The sequence below is a fragment of the Pogona vitticeps genome, chromosome 1 (assembly GCF_051106095.1).
Source record: "Pogona vitticeps strain Pit_001003342236 chromosome 1, PviZW2.1, whole genome shotgun sequence".
NCBI classification, from domain to species: Eukaryota; Metazoa; Chordata; class Lepidosauria; order Squamata; family Agamidae; genus Pogona; species Pogona vitticeps.
The window spans coordinates 334,321,544-334,334,574 of NC_135783.1; positions in this window are offsets into that span (position 1 = coordinate 334,321,544).

The following is a 13,031-nucleotide window of genomic DNA, read 5'->3' on the forward strand; positions in this document are numbered from 1 at the left end:
TAACCACCATTCAGCTACTCAACCACCAGACACCACAGTTGCCCTTCCACAACACACGCATTCCAAACTGTTATACACAGACCTGATTTGCATAACCTACATAACATAGTTTCCAAATGAGTGGAATAACCACAGACTCCCATTTTGCTCAATCCCCACATTGCCGGCAGATGGGGAAAGAGAGTGGAGGGGCATGTTTATTATATTATATTTTATTATATTCTCTGGTGCCACACCATATCTAACCTCTGCCTCTCAGTGACAGAAAACTTTCTGTGCCAGAAGCCACGTTGAGATCCCAAATAAAACGTTTTAGATCAAAATGGCCTCTGGCCAAGAATTACAGTACCTAACTGATCTTGCATTTTTTATCACTTTTGTTCCTCCCACATTCAGTTTTTTTTTAAATTTAAATTGCTCTTGCCATTTTTATTGGCAAATGTTATGTCCCTATGAAAGAAAGAAAAAACAAGTCGCTCAAATGTAATTTCTACCTCTGTTCACCAGCCAAATGTGATAATATAGCTACTCTGGCTATATCAGTTATTGCCAGCTATTAAATAAGAGCAGTGGTGTCGAACTGTGGCCCTCCAGATGTTCTTGGCCTTCAACTCCCAGAAATCCTGGCCAGCAGAGGTGGTGGTGAAGGCTTCTGGGAGTTGAAGTCCAAGAACATCTGGAGGGCCACAGTTCGACACCACTGAATAAGAGGTTCCTGTCAGTAAAAAAATAACTGTCAACCCTAATTCTGCACTACAAAAAAATATTAACTTGGTTGAATAGACAAGAATTCAAACTCAGATTTTTAAGAGCTAAGGAAGAGAAACCTCTCTGCCTGAAAGGAAAGATAGGTTAATTTTGCTTTCTCCCGTATTTTTAATCTCAGTTTTTCCCCATCGTGTTTATGGAAATACATGCCGATGTTGCTAAGTTCACATCAAAAAGAAGTAACCCCTTCAAAAGAATGAGGAAGAATTATCTCTCATTTTCATATTAGTTTCAAGATTCGAGATGTAATACAAGGATAGGGATATTTGAAGAAGTTACTTTTCAGTTGTAGGCCAACTTGTATTTCAACCAATTGTTGCCTGAGAAACCAGGCCGGGAGATGAATAGAGCACTCCTTCATACATTTTGAAACCATATTCTGCTTATACAACATTGAGCAAAAACTCATATTTTCTCAAATAAGCTTTCCTTCTGGGGGCAGGACGTGGAAAAATAACAAATCAATATCAAATAATTTAAAGGCAGACACTCAAACACTGTTATTGCCTCCTTATCTGTGTGGATGGGCAGAATAATGTAAGCACTGGTAATGAGTTGTGGTAATATTGAATTCCCCGATAATTAGTACTGAACTGGATAAACAGCAGCAGCTCTCTAAGCTAAGCAGCCTTACATAACAGGCCACAGAATAAGGCCTCAGATAGTTTCTCAGAGTATCTTCTGCATTTGAGATATGTTCCTTATTGATTGCACTGTTAATTTTTCTGTCCTTGATATGAACTTCTTTTCCTGAACATTATCTTCCAAAATTCTCTGTTCTCTTCTCGCATCCACCCTAACTGCCAAATTCTGTTAAAATAAACTTGCTGTAACAGGCTGATTTCACAAAAAGCACCCTCAGCTCTGCAACCCTGATGAGAAGTCCTGCAGGACTTAAAATCTTACCAGTTCATAGTATTTTTGTGGTCCAATAAAGATATTACCCATCCAGTTTGCAATATACGAGTTAAATTTATAAGTTAAAGATGAACAGCCTCTCATAAAACAGAAATAGTAACCATTAACAACTAGTGACCCCAATTTCAGAGGTGCTGTAAATACACTCCAGATTTTACTTTTCATTTTACAGGAGCTATCCAAGGTACTGAACATATTAGTGGGATGGGGTTCAGCGCTTTCAATATCTCTTAGTTTAGAATCTCCAATAAACTGGAGAAAAACCCGGATTGCAGCACCTCCAGTCTGGAATCAGCAGACGCTACTGGGGGCACCCTTTATTCAACACAAATACAGTGTTGAATGAGGGCTGCCACCAGTAGTGACTACAAATTCCAGTCTGGAATCAAATCCACTACCGGGGATTCAAAAACTAGAAATTAAAAAAGCAAAGCACTCCAAGCCCTGTGCAAATCTGATGAAACAGCAAGCATTCTTCCCAGTTAGGAACATTACGTCATTTATTAGCTAAGCAGCTTGGAGCGCCTAGCTGTGGATCCAGGGGCTGGGAGTTTAAATCCCCACTGTGCCTGTTGGGAGAAGGACTGGCCAAGATGACCGGGAACCTGAGTCGCTGATGGAGTTACATGCTGTGCCACCTCTGTGGCCTTGGGCAGCTGAAGGATCCCCAAGTAGCACCAGAAGGAGGGACTGGTAAACCACATCTGAAAACTTTGTCCCTGGAAAATTCCAGAAGAATTGTCTTAACAACATGATGACAATGATTGTTATGCATTGATGTTTTCGGTTTGTTTGCTTTTGATGCTCATCCGGTTTGAATTTTATTCTTGTATTTTTCATTACTATTTCATTACTCTTGTTAGTATTCAATACATTGTTATATTTTGCTTTTATTTTACTTGATTATTATCCATAGTGCTTTGCACTAATTGGGCAGTCTAAATGTCTTGACATTTTGGAGATCGCTCATTCACTGGATTGCTACCAGTCAGGGGCAACTTTACAACATATACCGTGTTTCCCCGAAAATAAGACAGGGTCTTATATTAATTTTTGCTTTTTTAAAAAATGCATTAGGGCTTATTTTCAGGGGATGTTTTATTTTTTTTCAGGAGCAAGGATCTACATTTATTCAATTACCATCATTTAGCCGCCTAGAGTGGTCACAATGACCAGATAGGCGGGATATTGATTGATTCATTGATTGGTTAATAAATTAATTATATTTCATTTATTTATTATTAATTTATTCCCATTCGCCTTCCCCTTCTTTAAATGTACTTGGTGCCACTTCCTCCAGTGGCGCTTCTGCCACTGGGTTCCTCCAGAGGCGGTGCCTGGGTTTTGAAGGAAACAATGGCCGCAGTGAAGGGAGAGGTGTTGGTGTGGAAGGGGCCGGGGTCCAAAGCCCATGAGCCCAGTTGAAAGGGCCATGGTGGCTGCTTCAACATGCGGCCCTGCCAGCAGCACACAGCATGGGAGAGGGAGCCGAACAAGAGGAGGGTTAAAAGAGTTAGATTAAAGAGAAGGGTTAAAAGGAGAAAGGGGGGAGGGGGGAATAAAGGCAGGGCGAGGGCCAGGCGGGCTGGTGGGAGGCAGACCTCTGAAATCACCTCCCCCCACTCCAACCTTGTGCTTTGTTAGCCTCGCCTGGGCGCATGCTGGAGGGGGAAGTGTGCATACTGCAGAGGCACGAGCCCCAAGAGCCATTGAGAATTTTGCAGCTAAGAAGCAAGTTCCTGGTGGCATGCAGTTCCGTCTTCCCTGGCTGCCCATCCCCTCCGCAAGCAAGGGAAGTGGGAGAGGAGAGGAAGAAGTTTTAAGTCTCTCTTAAGGGCTTGGGAGGATCCCGGCGAGTCCCCGGTGGATGGCGAGGTTTCACTTAACTAGGGCTTATTTTCAGGGTAGGTCTTTAAGATCATCTTGAAAAATCATACTAGGGCTTAATTTCGGGGAAACACGGTAGCAATAATAACAATCATTATACACATAATTCCATTACTGTTCTGAGCTTCTTCCATAAATGAGGCCATGACTTCAAAATACACTGAATTGAGACATTTGCCAAGATTCTATTATAAATAATGCAAATAAACTTCCTGTGTATCATCCTTTGAAGAATGCATCAGAGTATTAACATTTCCCTCCCTTATCTTTTTGCTGAGCTCTGATGCTGTCACAATCAAATATTCTCTTTGTACCATCATCCATCCTATCATCCAATCTGACTTCTCAAAAAAAAAAAAGTAATTTCACACCATGGAGGATTCATTAGAAATCATGACACTGGTTTTTTTTTTAAAGACTCTATTTTCACTGTAGAATATATACACCCCCCCCAAAAAAAATTGCATGTTAATTGCATGTTAATTTTGCATGTTAATTTGTCTTTCTGGGGCAAAATCAAAGCAACCCACAGCTTCAGTTGTTTTCATGCAAACTACAGTATAGCACAAAGAACAGACTACACCTCAGAGAGACAAAACTAGTTCTTCTCTCTTCCCTGTGAAAAGATACTTCATATCAGATAACTTCCACTTTTCCCCCCTTTGGTTGCCCATGGATATTAACTAGGATTTCACCAATCTGCCTCAGCTTTGTAGATCAACTAAAGGCTAAAGGAAATGTGATTTCAGATATATATCTATAATCAGAAATACTATATTAAATGAAAGGCTAAATAGACCCAGAGGGGTGGAGCACAATGGGACACTAAGAGAGGAATTCATCCTTTCTTCCCACTCCAAATTTAACACCTCAAATCTGCTGCTTGCAGGAAAAAAGTATCAGTAATATCATGCGGGTACCTAGCTAGCCCACGCACCCCAGAAGACAGGTTCAGGGTGGACAGCTCTAATTTTCAAAACAAAACAATCTGAACATGTTCAGAAGAAGGTACAAAGGGCGATCGGGGGACCAGAAACCAAGTTGTATGGGGAGAGACTGAAAGAAATGAGCAGGTTAAACCTTGAGAAAAGAAGGCTAAGAGGAGATATAATAGAACTTTTCAAATACAGTGGTGCCTCGCATTATGACATTAATTCGTTCCAGCGAAATCGGAGTAGAACGAAAACGTCGTAATGTGAAAAGAAAAAACCCATTGAAACGCATTAAAACCCATTTAATGCGTTCCAAAGGGCTGTAAACGCACCGTCCAGCAAAGATCCTCCATAGGGCTGCCATTTTCGCTGCCTGTGCAGCGAGGAATCCGTCCCAGAAAACAGCAAGGGGCCATTTTGTTTACCCGGTGGCCATTTTGAAACCGCCAATCAGCTGTTGGAAAATTGTCGTTTTGCGAAGAATCGGTTCCCGAAGCAGGGAACCGATCATTGCAAAGCGAAATTCCCCCATAGGAAACATTGTTTTGCGATTATGAGAAAAACAACTGTTAGAGCAGTACAACAATGGAACCAATTACCTTGAGAGGCAGTGAGAGGCATTCAAGAGAAAATTGGACAGCCATCTGTCAGATCTGCTTTGATTTAGATTCCTACATTGAACAAAGGGTTGGCGTTGATAGCCTTATAGCCCCCTTCCAACTTAAGTATTCTAGGATTTTATGACCCACTTACCACGATGAAACAGCCAACTAACTTTCTGAGAAGTAGAGGTGATCTGACTGTATATCTTCAAACATCCCAAGAACATAATTTAAGCCATGCTGAAAATATTGCAGGCTTTTCCAGTCCACCATGCTGTTGCCACATGACAACCTGTGAGAGAATCACTACCAGACATTTCTTTTCTTATTCCCCAGGAATTCTAGCTCCAATATGGAAAGTAATGTGTAGTTATCATGGCTGGTAGCTGTTGACTGGCCAATGAATGAATATCACTGGCCAGTCAGCAGCTACCAGCTGTCATCTTTAAAAGGGGAATGAATCCCCTTTTAAAGACATTCAGATTGGAGGCTGTCATTACACCTTATACAGTAGTAATGAATTATATGGTTAAACTATGCGCTGTGCAAAGATACATGTCTTTATATCTGCCCTGAATTTCCCATTACCCAGCAGATGAAGTCAAAAGATGCAGCTTCCAAGTGGGTTTTCCAAACAGTGGAGGGGGGAGAGAATAACTTTTTGGCATAATACAGTCAGTGCATCCATTCACTCTGTAGCCATTGGGGAAGGAGTGCTGGATCTGCTTTCCAGATCAGGCTGTTGGCTACGTGTTCACCCATTTAAGGCAAGAAAGGCACATAGCAGTGGGGGTGGGGCTAAGTATGAGAGGAGTGTGAGTATGGGGTGAGAAAAGAAAGGTGCATTTAGGAGAGCAGATGCATTAGTGCTAATGACAGGGAGGTGGCATAGTGCTCACCTCCCCCATTCTGAGGCAAAATAATACTATGACTGCTACTGTTGTTAAATACTCATCATAGAACTGAAAGGGACCCTATGGATCTTTAAGCCCAGCCCCTGTTACTTCCTGCCAAGGAGGCAGACTGGGGAATCAAACACCCAACCTCTGGCTCCACATCCAGATACCTCAACCACTAAATTATCCAGCATAAAATATGGCTTCAGAGGAAACCAAAAAAGGTAAGGAAAGTCATGGGAAAAACACTGTACAAACTGGGATAATGGGAACATTGTATGGATAAGCAGGCAACCACAGCATTCTCCTCAGAAAAACTAGGATAGATTAAACAAATTCCCCACACCATTTTAGACCCGTCATCTACCTTTCCAGACCTTTGGAGTGTATTCCACTAATCAGGTCCCAAGTTGCCCCAAAGCTTCCGGAGGGAGTAACGTTTGTAAGAGTAACTTCACTCCTTTCCCCCAGCAGAACTGCTAACAAAATCGGTGTTGAACATAATGCAAGAGCTCCATCTGGAAGAACCCTCAGTGCAGGAACCAGGGCAATGTTGTAAAAAATATCCGTGTCTAGATTTATGTTTAAATGTCTACCCAAAAGAATACAGAGAAATAATTGCTTGAACATTTTCCAATGTAGTCAATGGGCTGTGAATTCTTTCTGAACTGTTGCTTTTAGATATCAAGAGCATGAATGTGTTCTGGAGCCTCTGTTTCTCTTAAGCATGCCTAATGGAAGAATACACAAACAATGTTAAGAAAGAAATTGGCTTTCAATATATATCATGCCAGAGAAGAGACAGAAAGCAGAAGTGTTAAACAGATGGCTTGTAGAAACCATTCTGCTCACATTCTGCAGTGTTTCCAACAATAAGTTGAAATATTTACCCATAATATTTACCCATAATGGTGCCAAAGTATGGGCAGACACATTCTAGCTTATCAAGACTATTGCCAAGACAGAGAGGCCCTCATAAATCCCTCAACCATACTATTCAGACGTGCCTCGTGTGGGTAAGTTACAGGAGGGTCAATGTGCTAATGACTGGAGGAAACAGAGAATCAGAGAATAATGAAGTTGGAAGGGGGCTATAAGGACATTGAGTCCAACCCCTTGCTCAATGCAGGAACACAAATAAAAGGTGGTTCTCTTGAATGCCTCCAGTGTTGGAGCACCCACCACCTCATGAAGTAATTATTTCCATCGCCATAGGTAAGGTAAATGTGAAGGTTCCCCTTGAAATTTAGTCCAGTCGTGTCCGACTCTAGGAGGTGGTGTTCATCCCCGTTTCCAAGCCACAGAGCCAGCTTTTCTCTGAAGACAGTTTCTGTGATCACGTGGTCAGCGTGACTAGACACAGAACGCCATTGCCTTCCTGCCAAGGTGGTACCTATTTATCTAATTGCATTTTTACATGCTTTCAAACTGCTGTGTTGTCAGGAGCTGGGACAAGCAACGGGACCTCCCTCCGCCATGTGGATTTGATTTTACAACTGCTGATCTTCTGACCTTGCAGCACAGAGGCTTCTGCAGTTAAACCCACAGCGCCACCATGTCCCACATCGTCATACTACTCTAATAGTTAAGATATTTTTCCTGATATTCAACCAGAATCTGGCTTCCTATAGATTGAGCCCATTATTACACGTCCTCAACTCTAGGATGATAAAGGACAGCTCCTGCCCCTCCTCTGTATGATAGCTTTTCAAGTATTTGAACAGTGCTATCATATCTCCCCTCAGTCTTCTTTTCTTGAGGCTAAACATGCCACGTTATTTCAGTCTTCCCTCATAGCTCTTGGTTTCTAGCCCCTTGATCATCCTAGTTGCCTTCCTCTCAACTTGTTCCAATTTGTCAGCATTCTTCTTGAACTGCGGTGTCTAAAACTGGACCCAGTACTCAAGATGAGGCCTAACTAGTGCCGAATAGAAGGGAACTCCTACTTCATGGAAGTTGGAGACTATACTTCTGTTAATGCAGCCTAAAATAACATTTGCCTTTTTTTGTAGCAACATCGCACTGTTGGCTCATATTCAGCCTGTGATCTACCACGACTCCAAGATCCTTCTTGCTTGTAGTATTGCTGAGACAAGTATTCCCCCCATCTTGTAACTGTGTGTTTGATTTCTTTTTCCTAGACACAGTACTTTGTGCTTATCCCTATTAAATTTCATTCTTTTGTTTTCAGCCCAAGTGCTCAAGACTATCCAGACCATTTTAAATTTTCTTTCTGTCTTTCAGGGTATTAGCTATTCCAACCAATTTTGTGCCATCTGCAAATTGGATTAGCATTCCCTTCACCCCCTGATCCAGGTCGTTAATAAAAATGTTGAAGAGCGCAAGGCTCTGAGCCCTTGGCTACGCCAAGTGTTACCTCCTCCCAGTTTGAGAAGGAGCCATTCATCATCACCCTCTGAGTATGATTCTGTGACCAGCTATGCATGCCCCTGACAGTTGTTCTATCCAGATGCACCTAATTAGCTTCTTAATTGCCCATCAAGTCTAGATCTGCCAATACATAGATAGAACTGTACATCTTTAAGCATAAAAAATTGATTGCAAACTTCCCACTGATTAGGCTTTCTTGGGGAAATAGAGTTGCTGGATTATAGCTTCTCGTGTGGGCAGTGAGGCTGGCTGGCGGATTCTGGTCCCTGCAGTTAAAAAATTAACATTGTCCATCTCTGCACCACTTCTTCCGAATCCTTAACCCCCTCCACCATAACAAATTGTCACTCAACCATCTAAGGGCACATCTTTGCAATACAACATCATTTTCGACATAATCTAAACCTCCAAAATATAAATGGAAATTAGTTTTTTCAAATAATAAGCATTTTAAAAAGACTGCAAGCACAGGACTTCTGCAAAATTTTAACTCTGCAATAGTTTAGCCAGTCTTCATGAGATTTTTCTGAGTCAGGTCAGATGAAGCTTCACACCAAGCAGATTCTCCATGTCACGTTTCCTGGCAACACACCAAATTATCTTAGTTTTATGTACAGGATTTGCCATCTTTATGGTAGTGATAAAAATGTTATAGAAGCCCGTCACCTTAGTTTGGTTTAGGATCACTCCAATGTGGACACAGTTTGTATGTACATCATCCAACTCACTTACACCATCTTAGAAAAACTGCGCTATACTGACCATCAAAAAGGCAAATCGATTGTATGAAATAATCACAAAATGAACAAACTACTGAATTAATGAACAAAGCACCCTAAGATCCATTTTTAAAGTAGGATATGGTGGCAACAATATTAACCATTTCCTTAGCAATTGTGGTTCAACCCCGATTAGTTCAGGGTTTGCCCGTGAAGTCCTTTTGACACCCTAAGAGGTTACCTACTCAGTCTACATTGTGGAAAACACATATAAAACTATCCATACATAGTTCAAATCTCTAGTCAATTTTCTGAGTTAAACAGCAACAGCAGGATTGGGGCCTGCATGAAAAGGAATTCCTTATATGTATGCCACCATGCAGATGCTTTCCCCTACGTAAATATGTAGGACCATCTGAGGCACAAAATGGTTGTGATCACAGGACCGAGGCAGTGTGTGAGAGAGAGTAACTTAATCTATGGCATAAAGCCAATTATAATCCTGAGGAAAGTTGACTCATTGAATAAACCACTAAAGGATAAAGCAGTGGGATTGCCTCTCAAAAGTGTTCAGAAGCTTCAGTGGGTCCAAAACACAGCAGCCAGACTGCTAACTGGGGCTGACCACAGGGATCACATAACCAGAGGTGGGATTGACCCGGTTCGCACCGGTTCCATAGAGGTGGTTGTTATTTTTTATTTTAGTTCGGAGATCCGGTTACTGGCCTGAGATGAATGAAGCCGGAGGAGCCAGGTGACCAGCGACGAGCGGGGGAAGGAGGGGGGCTATGTGTTTTTTTTCAAGTTAAAGACAACTAAGGCTGTTGCTCTGACAATTTGAGGAGACAAATGGCAGGCTTACTCAAAAACAGGAAGACAGCTATCAGTTTTTTAACACTAGTAAGATTTACCATCAGGCCAGGGTTGAAGAAAGCAGATCAACATATCAAAGGGGAATCGAAACTATCCAGACATTCAGGCTGGGGGCTGGAGGGACTGCGAGGAGGAGGAGGAGGAGGAGGAGGAGGAGGAGGAGGGACTAAAGCATACTAATCAAGGATTTGTGACCAGCATCTTCAAGAGGACTGTGTTGAGATAGGTTTAAGTTTCAAGCTTTCATTTTTGAGATTATTCAAGTAAGTAAGTATAATACATAAAAGGCAAACTATGTTTGAGCATAAAGCTGGCTTTTTATTAAATATTTCCCTGCCTTAGCTGTTTGCCATGCAGTCTTGACTCTGGCAGGCAAAGACTTTTGTGGTAGGCTTTTTTAACATGTAAACTGCTGTGGAGAAATGGAGGGAGGGAAATGAAATGGGATTGCTTTTTAAAATTTTTATCATGTAAAATATATTTTCAAAATTATTTCAACAGGATTCCCTTTAGAACCTTTTAGCATTTATGTATTATTGCATCTTTATGCTGCCTTATAGTGGGATGTAAAAAAAAAATTTATCATTGTGTCAGGGTTTGTGAACCACTGGAGACACTCTGCAGGGAGAAAGATGGGTTAAAAATAAAAACAAACAAACAACCCAAGGCTCCAGGGTTTTAAAAAAACTGATACTTCTATTTTTTGAAAGAAATAAATACCTGAACTTTGGAGAAAAAAGGTCAGAAGCCTGTTGGTGATTAATTAGTTATTTAGATTTTCAGGGAGGGAACATGCCACTTTTTCCATTGGTATGCGGAAATCTAGTATTTAGGATCTATGGAAAAACTAATGGGGAACCAGGCTCTATCAGGTATTATATTTTATTATGATTGTAAAAAATTTAAAAGTGGCTAAGGGCATCTATTTGCAAAGGCTTTCACGGCTGGGATCTGATGGTTGTTGTGGGTTTTTCAGGAAGAACAATTTTCAGAACACGGCCAAAGAGCCCGAAAAAAACCCACAACAAACAATTAAGGGAATAACCTTTCAACTTTCTGGAACTGGCAGTTAGATGCATAAAAAACCTGTTGTTGCTGTTATTGTTATGTGTCGTCAAATTCCCCCCTACTTAGGGTGCCCCTAGGAATGAGCAATCTCCAACATGGCTTGGCCTCAACAGCCCTGCCCATCTATTGCAAACTCAAGCTTGTGGTTTCATTAGGAAGTAGGTCCATCTTGCATTTAGCCTTCCTCTTTTCCTGCTGCCTTCCACATTACCAAGTATTATGGTCTTTTTCAATCTATGCCTGCCTTCTCATGATGTGCCCAAAGTAGTACAGCCTCAGGTTTTTGTTTTTTTTGTTTTTTTTGCCTCTGGAGATAATTTAGGCTTAATTGGATCTAGAACCCAATTACTCATATTTTTTGGCAGTCCAGGGTATCTGCCATACGATCCGATCAGGCCAAGGGTGTCTGCAAAGATGACTGAATTTTTGTTAATTGGGACAGTCCTCTTTGAAGAGCCACATGTCAACATGCTGTTTTAAGCTTCTGTTTTTGCAACATTGCCCCTTTGCGCTGTCCTCAACAGCCCTGCACAGCTGGTGCAAACTCAACCTTGTGGGTTCTTTGATGGTGTCAATCCATCTCACATTTGGTTTTCCTCTTTTCCTGTTGCCTCCAACTTTTCTACAGAACCTGGAATGGGGAGGGATTAAATGTTGGTGAATTGGGGAGTGGGCGGGAGATGCTTGCGTGGCAGCCTAGTATTGAGTCAACATGTTTTTACAATTATTTTGTAAGAAAAAGTGACTCATTTGAAAACAAGACGAAAAGAGCAGAACCCACAAGCTGCAAAAAAAGCATACATTTCATAAATAAATAACTGGCCAATGGGTTTCTCTGGCCACTGTTTTGAGGGAGATCGTAACCCTGTCTTTGTGGTTGGTAAAGGATTCTGGGAGTTGTAGTCCCCCCATTAAGGGCATTTATTTGCAAAGCTTTCATGGCTGGGGTCTGATGGTTGTTGTGGGTTTTTTGGGCTTGTTGGCCGTGTTCTGAAGGTTGTTCTTCCTAACGTCTCACCACAGAGACTGGAAGAAATGTTAGGAAGAACAACCTTCAGAACACGGCCAAAGAGCCTGAAAAACCCACAACAACCAATTAAGGGAATAACCTTTCAACTTTTTGGAACTGGCAGTTAAATACATACAAAACCTGAGGTTGCTGTTATTGTTATGTATCGTCAAATTCCCCCCTACTTAGGGTGCCCCTAGGAATGAGCAATCTCCAACATGGCCTGGCCTCAACAGCCCTGCCCATCTATTGCAAACTCAAGCTTGTGGTTTCCTTAGGGAGTAGGTCTATCTTGCATTTGGCCTTCCTCTTTCCCTGCTGCCTTCTACCTTTCCCAGTATTATGGTCTTTTTCAATCTATGCCTGCCTTCTCATGATGTGCCCGAAGTAGGACTTTTCCACAGAACCTGGATTGGGGAGGGATTAAATGATTGTGGCATTGTTCAGAGACCAGTTCACATCCCAGGGTGGCAGCCCTCTCTTGCTTGTGCTACAGAAAAAGCTTCATTATTACTATTAGTGTTGCTTTGTGGTAAGAACTTTTTTTTTCAGAAGGGGTCAGAGAATTTGAGAGTTATTCTCAAGTTCATCTTCGCTTTACATGTGTGTTACGTGCCATTCAAGATGACCCTAATGGGCCTTTCAAGGCAAGTGAGGTTCTCCTTCTTCTTCCTTCCCTTCTTCCCACACAACTACCTTCCTTGTTTCCCCAGAGCAGGGAATAGAGATTAAACCTGCACTGCATGGGGTTACACAGCACTCTCCTTGAAAACTAAGGCTTGTATTTTAGGACTCTTCCCTGAGGACTTGTGTGGGGCTGAAGGAGAAAAGGGGCAGCAGAGGAGGACAGAGGAGATGAAAATGGAAGGTGGAAATTTGGGGAAGACAGTGGAGGGGGGGGAGTCTTATGTTTTTGGTGAAACTGTGGCATGAAGGAAAAGTGGAAAATGAGAAGAGGAAGCAGCTGC